The sequence below is a fragment of the Cibotium barometz genome, chromosome 52 (assembly GCF_041138505.1).
Source record: "Cibotium barometz isolate CiBa-2024 chromosome 52, ASM4113850v1, whole genome shotgun sequence".
In the NCBI taxonomy this organism is placed as follows: domain Eukaryota; kingdom Viridiplantae; phylum Streptophyta; class Polypodiopsida; order Cyatheales; family Cibotiaceae; genus Cibotium; species Cibotium barometz.
Window position 1 is genome coordinate 18265557 of NC_141097.1, and position 16553 is coordinate 18282109.

At 42.9% G+C, this 16553-nt stretch overlaps 1 long non-coding RNA gene and 1 other non-coding gene across 2 annotated transcripts; both read left to right on the top strand.

The window, feature by feature from the left end:
• The first annotated feature begins 772 nt into the window (after nt 1-772).
• LOC147608893 (uncharacterized) lies at nt 773-1698 on the top strand. Its single transcript, XR_015264316.1, has 2 exons — nt 773-995; nt 1096-1698. It is a non-coding gene; the product is annotated as an uncharacterized LOC147608893 (long non-coding RNA).
• LOC147608894 (small nucleolar RNA R44/J54/Z268 family) lies at nt 1089-1184 on the top strand. The gene has a single exon (XR_015264421.1). It is a non-coding gene; the product is annotated as a small nucleolar RNA R44/J54/Z268 family (small nucleolar RNA).
• Nucleotides 1699-16553: the final 14855 nt, after the last annotated feature.

Consider the following 16553-nt stretch of genomic DNA (forward strand, 5'->3'; position numbering starts at 1 on the left):
CTCTAGAGTTCACAATGCAAAGTGATACTTAGTGACTTGAAGCCCTAAGGTTGGGTTCATAGCCTAAGGAAGCTAAATGCGATAGTTCAAATGGAGGGTGCAACACTTGTATTGCACCATGGCTCTCAAAAAATAAGAAGATTGTCATTTCCTAGGGTCAAAAGGTGCAACAAACCCAAAAGTGTTCCAATAAGCTCTCTTTGCACCTTTTATTATTATTATGTGAGACTGGCTACTGAAAATAGATGCCATTTAGGTAGATTTAAACTCCCCCCTCCACTACCATTGATACAAGCTTCCACATGTAGGTTGAATGGAAGGGGTGGTGGCTACGGCTGCACCGGTCGATAAAAACAAATTTTTCAATCGATCACAACAAGCGTAATTCATCAAATCAACCAGTTTTCGTCTCAAGAATGTATGCTAGATGTGCATTTTGTGACTAAATTTGTAACTAGATTGTATGGAAAATAATCCGGAGTCTAAAGATGTCTTTCAATCCTCCCCGTCGCTCATAAAAAAGGGCAGACTGTGAACTTGCGTCTTGTTAGCGTGATAAAAAAGGGCATGTTTCAGACCATGAACCTAGAATTAGGTGAGACTTTTGCTAGAGATTAAACATGATTTTTTAAAAAATAAAAGGTTGAAGGATAAACTTGGAGAGGGGACAAAAGCATGCAAGGGGGAAAAAAATAAAAAAGAAAGGAAGAAGAAGAAGAAAAAAAGGGTACACTTACCTTTAGGGTTTCCGAATTTCGCTAGGGTTATTGTGGTCTCAAAGGAACTATAGAGAGTGCCCAAGGTGGATGTGGTAGCGTTTAGGGTTTGCTAGGGTTATAATAGTCTCAAAGTTTCAAGGGTTATTATAGACAGTCAAGTTTGAGTTAGGGTTTCAAAGTTTCTCGTGCAGATGGTTAATGGAGCTGAAGTGAAGGTGGGAGGCCTCTGTGCAATCTTCTTCTCTTCCCATGAGGCTCCGCAAATGGACTGTGTATGCTGTGCCATTTTACCTGAGCAGGGATTGCAGGCTTTTGATTCCTTGCCTCGGCCTTATGGCATACACCTCCTCTTCTCTGTCTTTTGTCGGAAGTGCAGATGATTATGAAGAAGATAGGGACATCAGATCCCCACTCGCGTGGGTTGTGATGACAACATCTTAGCAATGGGAATCTCTATGATGCACACTCCAAAACATGCGTTGCTTGTTTGCTTTAATCAATCCGCAGAGATGAGGTGAGCCTCCCTAAAGGACCCTTAATTGACTCTTAATTGCGTGTTTAGTCCCCTTCTTTGGCTTGTTTGCACGCTGCTCCTTCCAGTTTGTGCTCTTAAATGCTCACGTATGACTGTGTAGTGGAAGTACAGGTGTGCTTGCACACAGGATTAAACACGAGAAATCATGGTAATAGAGCTGATTAAAACACAAGTAAAGATTGTTTAGTATCCCAGTTTATATTTAGGGTGGCTTATGAAGGACCATGCTTGTACTGTCTGCCTCAAACCACATATCATGAAGGCGATTGGCTCTGTGTGGAACAGAGGGTGCCCATGGTCTACTTACACTAGCACTCACAGAAATTCTAAACCATATACAATGGGTCTGCAACTTTTAGGTTTAAGTTGTATATTCTGTACCTTGAGGCTTCTGAGTTGTATTTCAGCTCAAAAACCTACATTATATATAGTCTCTTTGTTGCTTTTTCTTGTGCAAATTACTGTGTTTAATGTCCACAATAACCTTACATATTTGAATATTAATTGCAAAATTAGAACCACACCCATGCAAACAAGTCTATGCACACTATAGGTGCATAAGTGTATGCACACTATAGGTGCATTCGTAAGGAAACCACCTCTTCCTTGTTTCCTTTGTCAAGGACTCCATAGAATGGCCTCATAAGGAAGTACAATCTCAAATTTACTCTCAATAACTTGTAACTAATGAAATCTAGAATTTAAGGTTAGTTAGTATTTTTTTGAATGAATTTCTTAGAAACACCTTTCCTAGTTTTAAAATATTAAGTAAAACAAGTAAAAACGTATATATTAAAGAAAATGAGTGATTGTAGGATCTTTTTTCTTTGTTCAACATGGAAGAAAATGTCCATATAACACCTTATCTTATATAAGTTTGTGTGTCTACACATGTTACCTTGTCCATTGCATCTATCTATCTAGCTCTTTAATTTGAACTCGAAACATTATATTTTTTGAGAAAATAATTGTCATCCAGTGTGCGACTAAGAAAACCTTTCTTGGGGTAAATACTCACACCATATCACCACCATCACGTTTCAGTCATTTTGGTATACAAGCATAAAGCTCGTCAATCTCACCAACCTGCACACAAGGTTGTCCATTCAAACACATTAACGTTAGCAACACATGATGCTAAAGTTACATGGCAACACATAAGCATTAAATTCAACACTTAGCTCTAATCGAATTAACCACGCAGAAGTATGGACGGATAAACCATGACATCCCTCTTGCTTGGGATAGCAATTGTATTCAGTTGTATTATATCAACTGGCCCGTGTGCTTCAAAGTAAGATTGAGTGAGGTTGGGATAGGTGGAACAATATCGTTCAGGTGTCTATTTAAGAATTGACAAATAGAGTACAATTGTTTTGGAAGAGAATGCTTATTTTATTGTAAAAATAAAAAAAAATTTAAATGATGTGAATGGTTGGTTAAACAAAGTCAACACATACGTCCATTATGGTGTGATTAAAATTATCTGTCAAAATAATTTAACACTCCAAGAGATGTGAATTGTTATGCTTTCCTTGGATAGGGAATATAAAGTTCTTGAAGATATTTCGTGAGAAACTTAACATCATAATAATGAAAGATAAATTGATTATGTATACAAGATAATATATACTAACCTTGAGTGTTGAAAAGTTATCTAAGAGGATGTGAGATTATAAATAAACAATAGATAGAAATGACTTTTAATACATTGAAAGTTTAAAAAGTTGGTACTTCAAATTATGGGAATAGGCATAGTCTACAACTTTGCTGCTTCGTGAAATTCAACCGTATGCAAAAATCGACCTACTTTTTGGGATCTCTATGAGAAAGATGTTATTTTTATCATAAATTTATTTTCTTTATATTTTTCTAATTGTTTAGAGATATTTATATACTCTCATCTCTAACTATAATTTTTGTTGAATAAATATAATTAAATTCTGAAGAAAGTTCATTCACATAATAAGCGGTGTGCGGAGGTAGTGCAGTGTCTGGCTTGAGAGGAGAGGGAGAGATAAGGGTAGGGGCATACACCATTGGTAAGGATAACTTGATGAGGTCAGATGGGGATGGGGTGGGGAAACCAAGGGTGGCTTGCAGGGGGTGGAAGGGGAGTTCATAGAAGTCATGAGGGTGTTTGAAATTGATCACCCCTAGAAGAAAAAATGGGGAATGAGGCTTAGGGTATCGAGGGGAATTTTGGAGAGAGAATAAGTGAATTGTTAGCAAGAGAGGGACTCCTCAATATAAATATTGTGCTGGAGGAGGTTAAGGTGGATGGCTCGATACTGCAAATTGAGGAGCTTACTAGGGGTTTGAGGGGGGGATGCCAAAATAGGGAGCTTGGTTGCAGTCTCCATAAGGGCGTCCACCTTATGATCGATCGAGCTAGATGAAGGGGTTGATGGGGTGGTTGGCGGCTGGGTAGCTTGAGCCTCTGTCTCTCCGAGCTATTCACGTAGGTGATGGAGGGTGGCCTCTGGTCAAGTTGCGTGCCTTGCAAAATCCTCAGTTGTGCGGACGAGAGCTTGCTCTGCCAGTTGGGGCCCAGTGCATTGCTCCCTGAAATTTGGGCCACTTCTTGTTGTGGGAGATGCAGTCGGTCATCTGTTGTTGGATGAGCTCTCGGGCTATGTTAGTAAAAACCTAGGTAAAATTGGACACTTCTCCTCGGGCTGCATGGATGTTTTCTGCATAATTATGGCTAGAGCAGCGCGCGGGCCCAATGGAGAGTGTTGACGGTGTTTTGGGTGTCACTGGGGGAAGAGGGCCTTGCTTGAGGTGGCATTTCGGTGAACCTGTCAAGGGGTGGGGTCTCATAAAGACTTCTGTTTAAGAATTCCTACCTCTGGCGATCTTCTTCCATTTTTGCAGCCTTCTTGGCTGCTTCTCCAATTGCCGCTGGCAGCCTTAATCTCTTCTTGTGTGGGCCTGGGGCTTGGGGGTAGCTGTGCTTGTTTGGTAAGTGCAGGTTCATGGTGGGGCCTCTTGGCTAGTGGGGAAATGGGAGAGGTGGATGGAGGGTAGAAAGAAGCAAGTGCGGTATCCGGTCTGCTCAACTGGATGGCTCGTGTGGGCAGTCTCCCTAGCCCACTGCATAATATAGAAATTGATGAGCAAAGTGGTGACTGCCAACTTGCCTTGGGAGTTGGAGCAGGGCATGGAGCTCCTGGAAGAGATAGTCAGCCCAATTGACCTGCTGGCCTTGGTGCACACGAGCCAAGGTTGTCAGATTGTACCTCCTAAACCAGTCGGTCCACCTTGTTGTTGTGAGGAGAAACTGGAGGGCACGTGCTGGCATCACAAGGTCTTCCTAGGCAATGTTGCCCCACTCAACTCCATCCTTGTTTGGCATTCCCCCTACACATGCCATGAATGAGCTTAAGGGCATTGACAAGGCGGACATATGGCTGCTCCACTTGTGGTAATGCTAATGTGTCCCACACAAGGCCTATGCTGAGCTGGACTAGATGGTTTCTTCCCTTGATATCCAAGATGATACTTGTATGCTGGTTTGCATCATAAGTCTATGTGAAATGTAAGGCATTGTACAAATCTGGCCCCCAAGGCTCTAGTGTGGGTAGTCAGCCTAGTCCGAGCAGCTCTAAATTTTGGACCACGGCTGGGTCAGTTGCTGCAACAACAACTCCATAGCACGGCCTTGTGTAGTAAAGGATCTTGTGCTTAACTTTACGATGCTTCTTCATCCGAGAATGGATAGTGTGTCCATTAACCTGCTCTTCATTAGGGCTTCACCCAGATGGGAGAGCTGGGTGGGGTGCTTCGCGTACTCCTTGAAGCAGCCGTTGTTGGTAGGTCTCTTCCTCCTCATCAGGGAAGTATGGTGGAGCACCTCTAGGGAGGAGTTGGAAGCTTTAGACATCCTAAAGGCTGGCAGTGAAGGTAAGGGTGTGAAATTTTTTACAAGAGTTTGGCTAGGCAGAGAGTGAAAAGTGAGAAAGTGGGAGGAGGGGACCCATATTTATAGCACTGTGAGGAATATGCGGCTGTGGCAAGTTCAAGGAATGGGCATGTGACTGTAAGTGAACGGGTGTGGTAGGTGGGGTTGAAAGCAAACTGGCGTGGCAAGAGGATCGAATGGCTGGCGAGCCTAGTTAGAACGGCCGTTTGCTTGCATAAAGAGTCGATACGGCCGTGGCAGTGTGTGGGGGAGGGAACGATCTTTCGAAACTAGGAATGTTCATGGTAAGTCAGATTTTGAGAAGGGAACGGCTGTGCGAAACTTGGAACGATCGGGCTTTGGGTTGAGAATGGAACGACCGTGTCACTTTGATTGGATTTTTTGTTTTTGGGTGTGTACCCTGTCATAGGTTTTATATATTGAGGCTATGCTGCCAGCACCCCATTGCGGGTTTTGTACTGATCGCGTGCCCAGTTCGCTAAAGAAAGGAGTTCATGCCAATTGGGTGATGGCGAAGTAGGGGGTAGCACTTCCTATGTGAGTGGCAAGGATGTAGCTGGGACTGAGGGAGTTGAAGGGAGTTTCACAGTCTTGTCAAGACTTTGAATGATAGGCAGAGGAATTGGTGACATTGAAGGTATATCTGTAATGAAATTGGTCAGGTGGCTTGGGGGTGATTGTGTCACATAGAACTTTTTACTTCCCTTTTTCTTGAGTAATCTTAATGGCAGATGTTGCCTTGGGTGCCCATTGAAGGGTAGGTGACTGAGGTGTCACATGAGGTAGGGGCTTAGGTTGGAGAGGTTTGGGGATCCATAGGGTATGATTGCATTCATAGTAACTTTGAGCAAGAAGAAGAGATTTTGGGATCCACCGAAGGGTTGAGTTTAGGGTTTAGGGTTCGGTCAAGGTTAGAGGTTTGAGGATCCATAGGGTATGATTGCATTCATAGTAATTTTGAGCAAGAAGAAGAGATTTTGGGATCCACCGAAGGGTTGAGTTTGTGGGTTTAGGGTTCGGTCAAGGTCAGAGCACCTAGGAGGGTGCATAGATTTGTGTTGATCCTATACCTTATAGGCTTGAGGTTGGCGAATGAGGGGCCTACGCTAGGGGCGAGAAACTCTGGATGCTCGTTGGTGAGGGGGATGGTGGGACCTTTTGGGGATCCACAATGGAGATGTTCCCTCATAGTAGCCTTGTCCTGCAAGAAGTTGCTTGGGCACCCAATGGTGAGATATCGAACCCTGTGAAGATTTGTTAGGATGGTTAGCAGTGTTAGTTTGGTTAGTATAAGGTGGTGTGGAAACTGCTTGTGATTTGACCATGTGAGAGCACGCTGCCACCGTGTGTGGCTGTGCAAGAGGCATTGGTGCAAATGGCATGTGGAGAGGCCTCTTTTTAGGGGGAACGGAATGATAAGAGTGAGGTGTTGGGGTATTTGTGGGTGGTGGGAATGGGAGTTCGTGGCATGGGAGAGTGATGGGAACTTGTTCTTCATCTGTCATTAGGACGATAACATGGCCATAAGCCAATTGTAAGGTGGCCGTCTGTGCATCCCAATCGATGTTGCATCTGTTATGGCCCATCCATCCCCTACCGAGGATGATCTCTTCACTCATAGTTCCTACATGCATCACATAAAACTTCCCTTCCATGGGATTATTTCCAATGCGGAACAAAAGTGTGATTGTGCCGATGCAATGAATGTGCTGTGAGGTAACCGTGGTGACAACGACATGTATTTCTTTCAATGTGGGTCCCCCAATGGAACGCCATGTTTCATAAGATAATAAATTGTAACTAGTCCATGTATATCAATAAGAGCTAATTTTTGGGCAAAGCTGGTTGATGTGGTCCTTCCTAACCATAGCCGAGCTGGCTTCACCTCCCAGTCTTCTTCTTCTAAGTTGATTACTCGGGCCATGTTAACCATAACATGTTTTTGACTTCGCTTGGCTTGCCTCGCCTTGGTCTCTTCTTGCGTAGTTTTTTTTCATATCCTCATGGTCTTGTTTTTGTTTTTTTAAAATCATGGATGGCCTTCAAAGTGTCCTCAGTGAGAGGGACATAGTAGCGTTTAAGTTTGCTACCGTTGAAGTATCTTGCCATCTTGACACCATCAAGGGTTTCAATGCGCATAGCGCCCTGTGGTGTGATTTCAAAGACCAGAAAAGGTCCCAACCCACAGAGTTTAAGCTTTTTCTTATATATTTTTGTGCTGAATAAGACGAGCATGTCGCCCTCATTCATCTATTTGTCCTTGAGCTGGTCGTCGAACCACTGTTTACGCCTAAGCTTTTTGACAATCATGTTGAGTGCAGGGAGGCAGGTTTCATCAAGCCTTTCAAGTTCGAACAGGCGATAGCTTAAAGCATTTCTGGTGAGTTTTTCATGCACTGCGACATGTAGGCTTGACACTAAGAACTCCATGGGCATGACTGCTTTAGTGCAATAAGTTAAACTGAAGGGGCAGCGTTAGTTGCTGCTTTATATGAAGTTCTATAAGCCCAAAGTGTAGCTAATGATTTCTGTTCCCAGTCTTGCGGCTGGCCTCCACTGTTTTGGTGAGAATGGCACATAGGATTTTGTTTGTACTTTCGGCTTGGCCATAGTAAGGGGAGGACTTCCTGTGGGTGACAAGGAACTCTTGCAAAAGGAATTTGATCACTTCATTGATGAAATGTGTTCCATTGTCACTGACAAGCTCGAGAGGACACCCGAAGCATGTAATTACAGACTCATAGAGAAATTTGGCTGTCGATCAAGCATCGGCCTTGCGGGTGGCACGAGCCTCTACCCACTTGGTGTAGTAGTTCGTGGTGGCAGCAATTATATATCTGGCTTGAGTGTATTTGGATGCTGGACTGATGGGTCCTACAAAGTCTATGCCCCATTTTTCAAATGGCTGTAAGGACACAATGGGATTCAGGGGTATGTGATCCTTGAAACAAGGGATTGCTACATGCTGGAATTCATCACATCGTTTGACATACTCAACAGTGTCAGCCATTAAGGTGGGCCACCATAACCCAGCTGTGAGAACCTTGCAAAAGCAGTGATGTTTGTAGCAAAGTGCCTGCCAGCATAGGCAAAGTGAGCTTGTTCAAAGAGGAAGACATATTTGTCTTCCCGAAAGCAATGTCTTAGGATTTTTTACTTGCCTTGCCCGTGATTAGTTGGTATGGGGTTGCTTTTTTGATTAAGCAATGGGCGCGATTCTTGTTGACAACTCGTAAGCTAGTGGCTTAAAAGTGAGCCACTTCTTCACCCCATTCAGGAATTACGCAAAGTTGGAATAAGGTGGCATCTGGTAAATCATCATCTATTCCCACTGGTTGTTCGCCATTGGGGATCCTTGACATGTGGTCTGCTAGAACATGCTGAGAGCCTTTTCTCACCGTTTAACAGTGAAATCAACCTCTAGCAAGATAAGTAGCCACTTGGTGATTCTACTTGTCATACACGATTTATTAACCAGGTACAAGAGGGCTTGATGGTCTACGAAGAAGACAAACTTGGTCGCCAAAAGATAATGGTGAAACTTCTTAACCGTGTAAACGATAGCTAATCCTTCTCTCTCAGTTGTGGTGTAATTCCTCTTAACTTCATTGAGTTGGCGGGGCTGGTAAAACTAATGGGGAAGTCCATCTTGTGTTCGTCGCCAGGTTGGGCCAGCACATACCCTAGGCTGAGGCGTCAATATGGACATGGAAGATGAGATCCTAGTTGGGGGATCTAAGGATTGGAGCGCTTGCCAAGGCTTTTTTGAGTGTAGTTTAAGCTCTGTGGCATTCTTTTGTCCACTCAAAAACTATAAGGAGTCTGTAAAGGGGTCTAGAAATATTGTCATACATAAAAATTAATCCGCTGATAATAGTTGACATGTCCCATGAAGCACTGGATGCCCTTGAAGTTGGTAGGTGGCGGGCCCTGTTGTTGTGATGAGCCTGGGTAAACCCATTCTCTCTGGTGTGATGCCTCAGGCCTCTCGGAAGATGGACTTGGTTCTTTGTTTGACAAGGTTTCCAGGGCTCAGAATGAGTCTGTCGCCCCCAAGAGATGGGTATGGCTCTCTAGTCTGGTGCTGGATCTGGGTTTGATGGCTCCCACCTTGGCCAACTCCCCCTCTAGGCTCTAGAGGTGGTGTGGCCCCACTTTCTTGAGGTTGATCCATATTTCTCACCCTAGGCTGCGGTTCTATAGATTGTGTGTTTCCTAGGATAACGAAAAGCCTTGATGCAGCAAGGCTTTGCTGAGAATGAGTTGGAGAGATAGGAGAAGGTTCCTAGACAAATGGTCTGTCCATGCATTGTGGTTTAGGCTCTCTTGCCTCTGGGTTTGGGGTACCTCATCCACTAATGGGGACGTCCTCACTCACACTGGTACTGTTAAAGACAAGCATTGTTTGACTCCACGTGGTATTTACCAATGGGTTCGATCCTATTTGCGAAGGGATGTCTAAAGAGCTTACTTCATCAAAGAGAGGGTTATTTCTCACCAACCTACCTGAGCGTAGGTGCATGGGAATATAGATTCACTGCTCTGGACCCCCAAAGAAAAGATGTTTTTTTTGAAGGAACGGCCGTACTCTTGTGGAGCGAACGGGTGTACGCTCCTCAGTGAGAGAAGGAACAGACATTCGCTTCTCTATTGGCAAGTTGGTGCCATGGGCATTCCTTTCAAGTTGGCATGGGCATTCGCTTCTAGGTTGGCAAGCATGGGCGTTTGCTTGTTCAGGTTTAGGAAGAAACAGGCGTGCAAGTTTATAAGCCGATTAGAACAGGAGTGGCAAGGTGGAAAAGGAAACTCGAACGGGCGTTTGCTTCTGGTGAGAGAAGGAACAGACACTCGTGATGAGATTGATTGGAACGGACGTGGCACGGGCATTCGCTTTTGGCTCAGGAAGGAACGGGCATGCGAGAGTTGGAACGGACGTGCGCTTGTGGGCAAACGGCCGTGGCACTATTAGACATATTTTTTCAAATTTGACTGGCCTGCTGGCTGCAGGTTTGACAACTAGTCTGATAGTACAAAATTCTCCTTATTTAATTACACTTTAATGCACATGAGGCCTTATTAAATGAAATTAAACTAATTTTAATGCTCCTACCAAATTTAAGCATGAAATCTAGCAAATCTGAGTTGTATGCAGAAGTAACGGGCGTTCCCTAAAGTTGCCATGAACGTTTAACTCTCAGAGATGCTTGGTATAATGGAATTTTGCCTGAGACCCTCTCCAATCAGTTAGCTGATTCAGGTACCTTCCCATGATCTTTTGATGTTTTTGTTTTTACAAAAAGAGCTAGAGCTAGTCTCTAGCTACTTATAAGTATAATGCATGGTTTAGGCTAATAGATTGTGATTAATTGGATGATTAAACAAAAGTGCAAACATGATAAAAAACATAGAAATTGAAAATTGCTTAAATGTTGAGGGCAAATAGGGGCACGCACTTGCTTCTTCCCCGCTCTTTGGTGGTGAAGACTTGAATGCTCCGATGCTCAACCAATGATCCAACCTCCGAGTAATCTTCGACAAAACAAAAAATAAACAATGTTAAACAACCAACCGGTGTGTTTGCATCCCAACCAGGCAAAATCAAGCTCTAGCTAATGAATCAAGTAGAGGACCCTAAGCCAAATGCCAATCCTCGACAAATGGTACCAAAGATGTTAATAGTTTAACATGCTACCTCACAACAAGCATAAGAAAGAAGACGAACAGAGTGCATGCAAGGGTCGAATCTGGTGATTTGCACTTGGCCAACCCTATTAGGGTTAACTTCCCGATGTGAGGCCGCTAGGGGCTCACTCTACACTCTCTTTGTGTCACACCTAAAGAGAGATCCAAGCAAGCTAGGTAGGAGCAAGAGGGAAGGAGCTATAGAGAGCTGAACCTCTACTTCATGCCAGTCGTATGCAAACAAGACCAGGTGGAGAGGAATGAGAAGGGAGTGAAGGAGAGAAGGGAGAGCAACACCATTCCTATTCACATACACCAACAATCATAAGCATGCCAACATCACAAGCAAGCAAACTACCGTAAGCTCAAGAGAGAGTGAGAGAGAAAAAGAAAAACTCAATTGAGACAAATTGGATTATCCCATTTCATATTCCATAAAATGTCTTATATATACATGAGCTCACTTTTTACAATGGTCGACCACCGCCCAATTACAAATGGGGGCCCAAACTACTCTTCCTAGTTTAACTAGCTTTATGTACATCAATTCTTTATGACCGGCATTACACAAGTCATAAGCTCGGTCATCCCTTGTCTCATTTACAATTGGCGTTTAGCGCGGTTGAAAAAAAGATGGATTACAAGGGTAATGTGGTAGCCGTGTGAAAGGTCATGTTAACCAGAGTGGTTAACACAAGCACAACTGACTGCTATAAAGCACATAAGCTAGGGATGAGGTGAGCTTGCATAATTTAACAAATGACATAGACAAGATCTTACGAGAGACGATGACATATGGATGCATTGGAAAGAGAAATTCAAGCAAGCGGTACTACTCAACATGGAGGAGTGGGAGTTCCTTAGCACCAAAGTCTTTTGCATGCGGGATGTTAACAAACCGTGTATATTTTTGGATGAAGGACATAAAATGAGGTATATCTTCAAAGATTATGGAAATATGTAATAATATTATTTGCTAGCTTGTGATCTTTAAAGTGAATTTACTTCTTGCAGCATTTTCTCATGATGTGGGACACCATCCATGCATGTTGAGTCCTCTCTCCTTGATGTGTCTATGAAAAACGAAGGGGAGCTACTATCAGTGGTCTACTATGTAGAAGAAAGACTTAACAGCTATAATTGTAAACCACCAACATCACCTTGATTATTCCAAAAGCATACTTATGTTGTTAACAACCCTAAACCTTTGCTTTGTTTGTGAGAAACATCAATGAACATGGATATGTTGCATCTCATGTCATAGATAAGATTTTCATGATCCACCACACATTGGGGTGCACTTAAAAAGAGACCCTCTTATGCCATGCCTCATAGAAAGATAGAAAGTGGATGGCCAAGCACTTAGAGAAAAAAGCCAAGGGAGGATGCCCTTGTTGGAATTATGTAAGTCTCAATGGTGTGGGTTGTGTCTAGGTTGTTTTTGTATTCACACCCTCTTAGGTGTGAATGCCCTTATTAAGGGATAGGTGAATGCCCCTTATTAAGGGTTGTGTCTAGGTTGTTTTTGTATTCACACCCTCTTAGGTGTGAATGCCCCTTAGGTGAAAAGATAAAGGCCTTAGTGCCTATAAATACATTATACATGGTGTGAGTATTATCATTCATAGGAGAATCATTGTGTTCATGTGCAATCTCTCTCTCACTTGAGTTTTATTGCATCTCTCTATTTTGTTGAAATATACAAGTGCGGGAACAAGCCCTTAGCAAGAGGTTGTAAAAGAGAATCTGTAAATGAGTGAGAAGCTGTGAAAAGGTGAGAAGTGTCTAGTGGGAGAGAATAAAGGGTAGCATGAGAAGATTTAGGATGTGTGGAGATATTCTGGGAAGAGGTGGAGAGAATCAAGCAAAACAGGTGGAGTGAATCAAGGAGAGATCAGTGGGATTAGATGCTTGGATGTAAACTCTATAAATTGAGGCATTGGCCTAATGAGAATTTGCTGGTTTTTTATTATCCATGCCTACATTAAGCTATCAGTTAATTGCTCATTAATCACGTCTTAATCATCATCTAATCTCTTTGTTAATGATGTTGATTCTAGCATCCATAGCTCATCACATTGCTACAAATTTAACATGGTATCGGAGCCTAGCTTAGAATCCATCAAATTTATGAGCCCATTATCTCGCTAATCACTTAGTTAATTAGGATTAAAAAATAATCAAGTTTTTACCTCTTCTTTCAAATAGCTTTTGTACCCCCAGCTGGTGGAGGGGCTTGATCTCCCTCCAAGCTTAACAATAGGCTTCAAGCCTCTAGCCCCATATAGCCATACTCCCCACGCACTAGCCCATCTAATCAATTCGTCAAACCGCCGGGCGGCTGCTGCTGCTGCAAATCGTGATTTCGTAGGTGCCTTTTTTTTTGAAGCAAAATTGAGATCTTCTCTTCCAAAGATACAATGGGTCTAATTCCTCTTGGCCCTAGGGGTTTTCAAGGGTGCTCTACAAGCTGGTGAAGACAGTTTTTGATTTCATCAAGTCTACAGTGAGATCCGAGCTCTCCATCAAATCTGCAGGTGACTTTGGTAAAACAGAGATTAAGCATTCAATGTTTGGTCAAATCTTGTGTTTTTTGGCTTAATCCTCTACTAGACTAATTGCTATTGATGGCTTTGAGAGGAGTTGAGCTCATTTGAACTCTAAGGTCCCAGATTTGGACTCCCCGCATACTCCGTTTACTGCACACAAAACAGAGAATTATTTTGCTAATCAATGATTAATCCGTACTAATCACTGTATTTTGGTGCAATTGAGGGTTAAAATTAACCATTGGGTATCTAATATAGATCACTATAACTTCAAATTACAATTCGGAGATGGTTTGATACTCCAACCATTCAGTATACAGATTTGTTACCCTTGGTTTTATGTAATTTCTGGTGAATTTATGCTGATAAATCTTTTGTAATCATCACCTAAATACCAGATTGAGTTGTAAAAGGGTAGACACTACCCTTGAATCTTGAAATTGGATCAAGAGGTAAGACACCCTTCACATCATCATGAGCATGGCACAAGAGATAGCCAAATTTAATGGGGACCAGTTTTATACATGGCAAACAAAAACCATGTATTTGCTCATGAGGAAAAATCTATGGGGGCTAGTTGAGGGAAGAGATGAATGCCTAGAGGTGAGTGGGAAAAATGAGTGGAAGATCAAGAATGAGAAAGCATTAGGACTCATCACACTCAATTTAAATGATGAAATCATTCATCACATCACTGGGATACAATGGGTAAAAGATGCATGGGAGGAAGTCAATAAATTATTTGGCACTCAAGCAAAAAAATTCAAAGATAAATCTATTAATGCAATTCTACAAATTGGATATGAAGGAAAGTGAACCTTTTATCACACACTTGAACAAATATAAAAGCATTAAGCAACAACTGGCAGCCATTGGTAAGAAGGTAGAAGATGATGAGGCACTAGCAAAGCTTCTGAAGAGTGTGGACAAAGGTGAATATGAAAACATTGTAGCAACCTTAAAGAATGTACTTGAATTGAAGCTGCATGAGATAGAAGGAGCTCTACTAGAGCAAGAGACCAAGGTCAAAGAAAAGAAATGGCTGGACTCAACAGTTGGAGAGGAAAAAGCATTCTTCACCCGAGGAGGATTCTCACGAGGACGAGGACGAGGATGGGGAAGAGGCACAGTAGGAGGAAGGACCTTCACTTGCCACAACTGTGGGAAGCCAGGACACATGGCAAGAGACTGCTATAGCAAACCCAGTGGAGAAGGAACGACATCGGCAAACTTCGTGGAGGCTCCTAAGGAAGTGGAGTCAGATCATCTTTTTTGAGAGAGAGAGAGAGAGAGAGAGAGAGAGAGAGAGAGAGAGAGAGAGAGAGAGAGAGAGAGAGAGAGAGAGAGAGAGAGAAACCCCACAACTTAATGTAACCTGCCCCAACAGAGTAAAACCATCTTTGAGCCACCGATGATGTAGGCCATGTGGTAGATGTATGTGTGAGCTCTTTAGTCAAGGTCACGGGCACTTGTAGTAGCCTCCTTGGACACATAGAGAGAGAGTGTGCCAAGGACTATGAGTTTAGGGACTTGAGGGACTGGTCGTGGACTACCAAGTAAGAGGGAAACTTGGTATAGGGTCCAGCTGTGCTAGGAGTATTCACTTGAGGGGAGGTGTTGAAATATACAAGTGAATAGGGTGTGTGTGGGAACAAGCCCTTAGCAAGAGGTTGTAAAAGAGAATGTATAAATGAGTGAGAAGCTGTGAAAAGGTGAGAAATATCTACTCGGAGAGAATAAAGGGTAGCATGAGAAGATTTAGGATGTGTGGAAATATTTTGGGAAGAGGTGGAGAGAATCAAGCAAAAGAGGTGGAGTGAATCAAGGAGAGATCAGTGGGATTAGATGCTTGGATGTAAACTCTATAAATTAAGGCATTGGCCTAATGAGAATTTGCTGGTTTTTTATTATCCATGCCTACATTAAGCTATCAATTAATTGCTCACACGTCTTAATCGTCTAATCTCTTTGTTAATGATGTTGATTCTAGCATTTGATCCACCATAGCTCATCACATTGCTGCAAATTTAACATATTTCTCTATCTTACCTAAGTGGAAATGTTGCAACAACTAACGGAGAGTCAAAGAAGGACGTCTTGCGTGGCAAGATCGGCCGAGGTCTACGAGCCTCGGTTTGATTAAAATGGTGAGCTTTCGGTACGGTGCGTGAGGGACCAAGGAAGCGGCCTATGAGAGTGAAGCACTAGGGCACCTGCGAAGGAACCTAAAGGGTGCTGACCATACGGTGCTCGGGCTCTGGGTCGTCCCCGGGATACCCACGCGTGCGTCGAGGAAGAAAAATGAGTTGGAGTTGTTTTCTGAACACACGCATGGATCTAGTTGATTGGCCTTGCCGGTCTTCAACGGATGAGTTCATGGCTCTTTTACATGGATCTTGTTGGTTGATCTAGCTGATCTTCAACGGAGAGTCCATATGGTTTTATGTGATTATATTCCTAGGTACTATGGGCTAGGAACTATCGAAAAGACCCCTAAGTGAGCAGGTGGTGGGTGTTCTGGTTGCCAATGATGCCATATGTACGCTGAGGGAAGGAATGAATGGAATACTTGATTATATTCTTAGGTACTATGGGCTAGGAACTATCAAAAAGGCCCCTGAGTGAGCAGGGTGGTGAGTGTTATGGTTGCCAATGATGCCATAGGTACGTCGAGGAAGGAATGATTGGAAATTTGACTTGGAACTGGAATACCGAGGATTATGATGGAAACATTGTGGTTTTATTGCAATGTTGTTTTTGAAATAGTTGAGTCTAAGAAAAGGAAATTTCATATTGGGTGCGTAAGTGGTGTGTTTATTTAAATTTTGCATGAGTCGGCTAGGGGGCCTAGGAACTCTTTTCCCTGGTACCCGGGACAAAACATAACCAAATTTTTATAATGGATCCTATCAATACAGTGGTTGGGCAGTTGGCTAACCCATGGGATTGGATGGGGTTAGGCTGGATCGATGGATTCCTATAATAAAATTCAATTCTATTCAAGTTACGATAGATGAAGTAAGCCACATGATAAACCTTGTTCTATGGAAAAGAATCAACAGCTGTGCCTTATTCGATGGGGAAAAAAGCGTTGGTCTCTATGAACCAAGGGCTATGAACCAAGTGCAAGTTCCTCCTTTCAT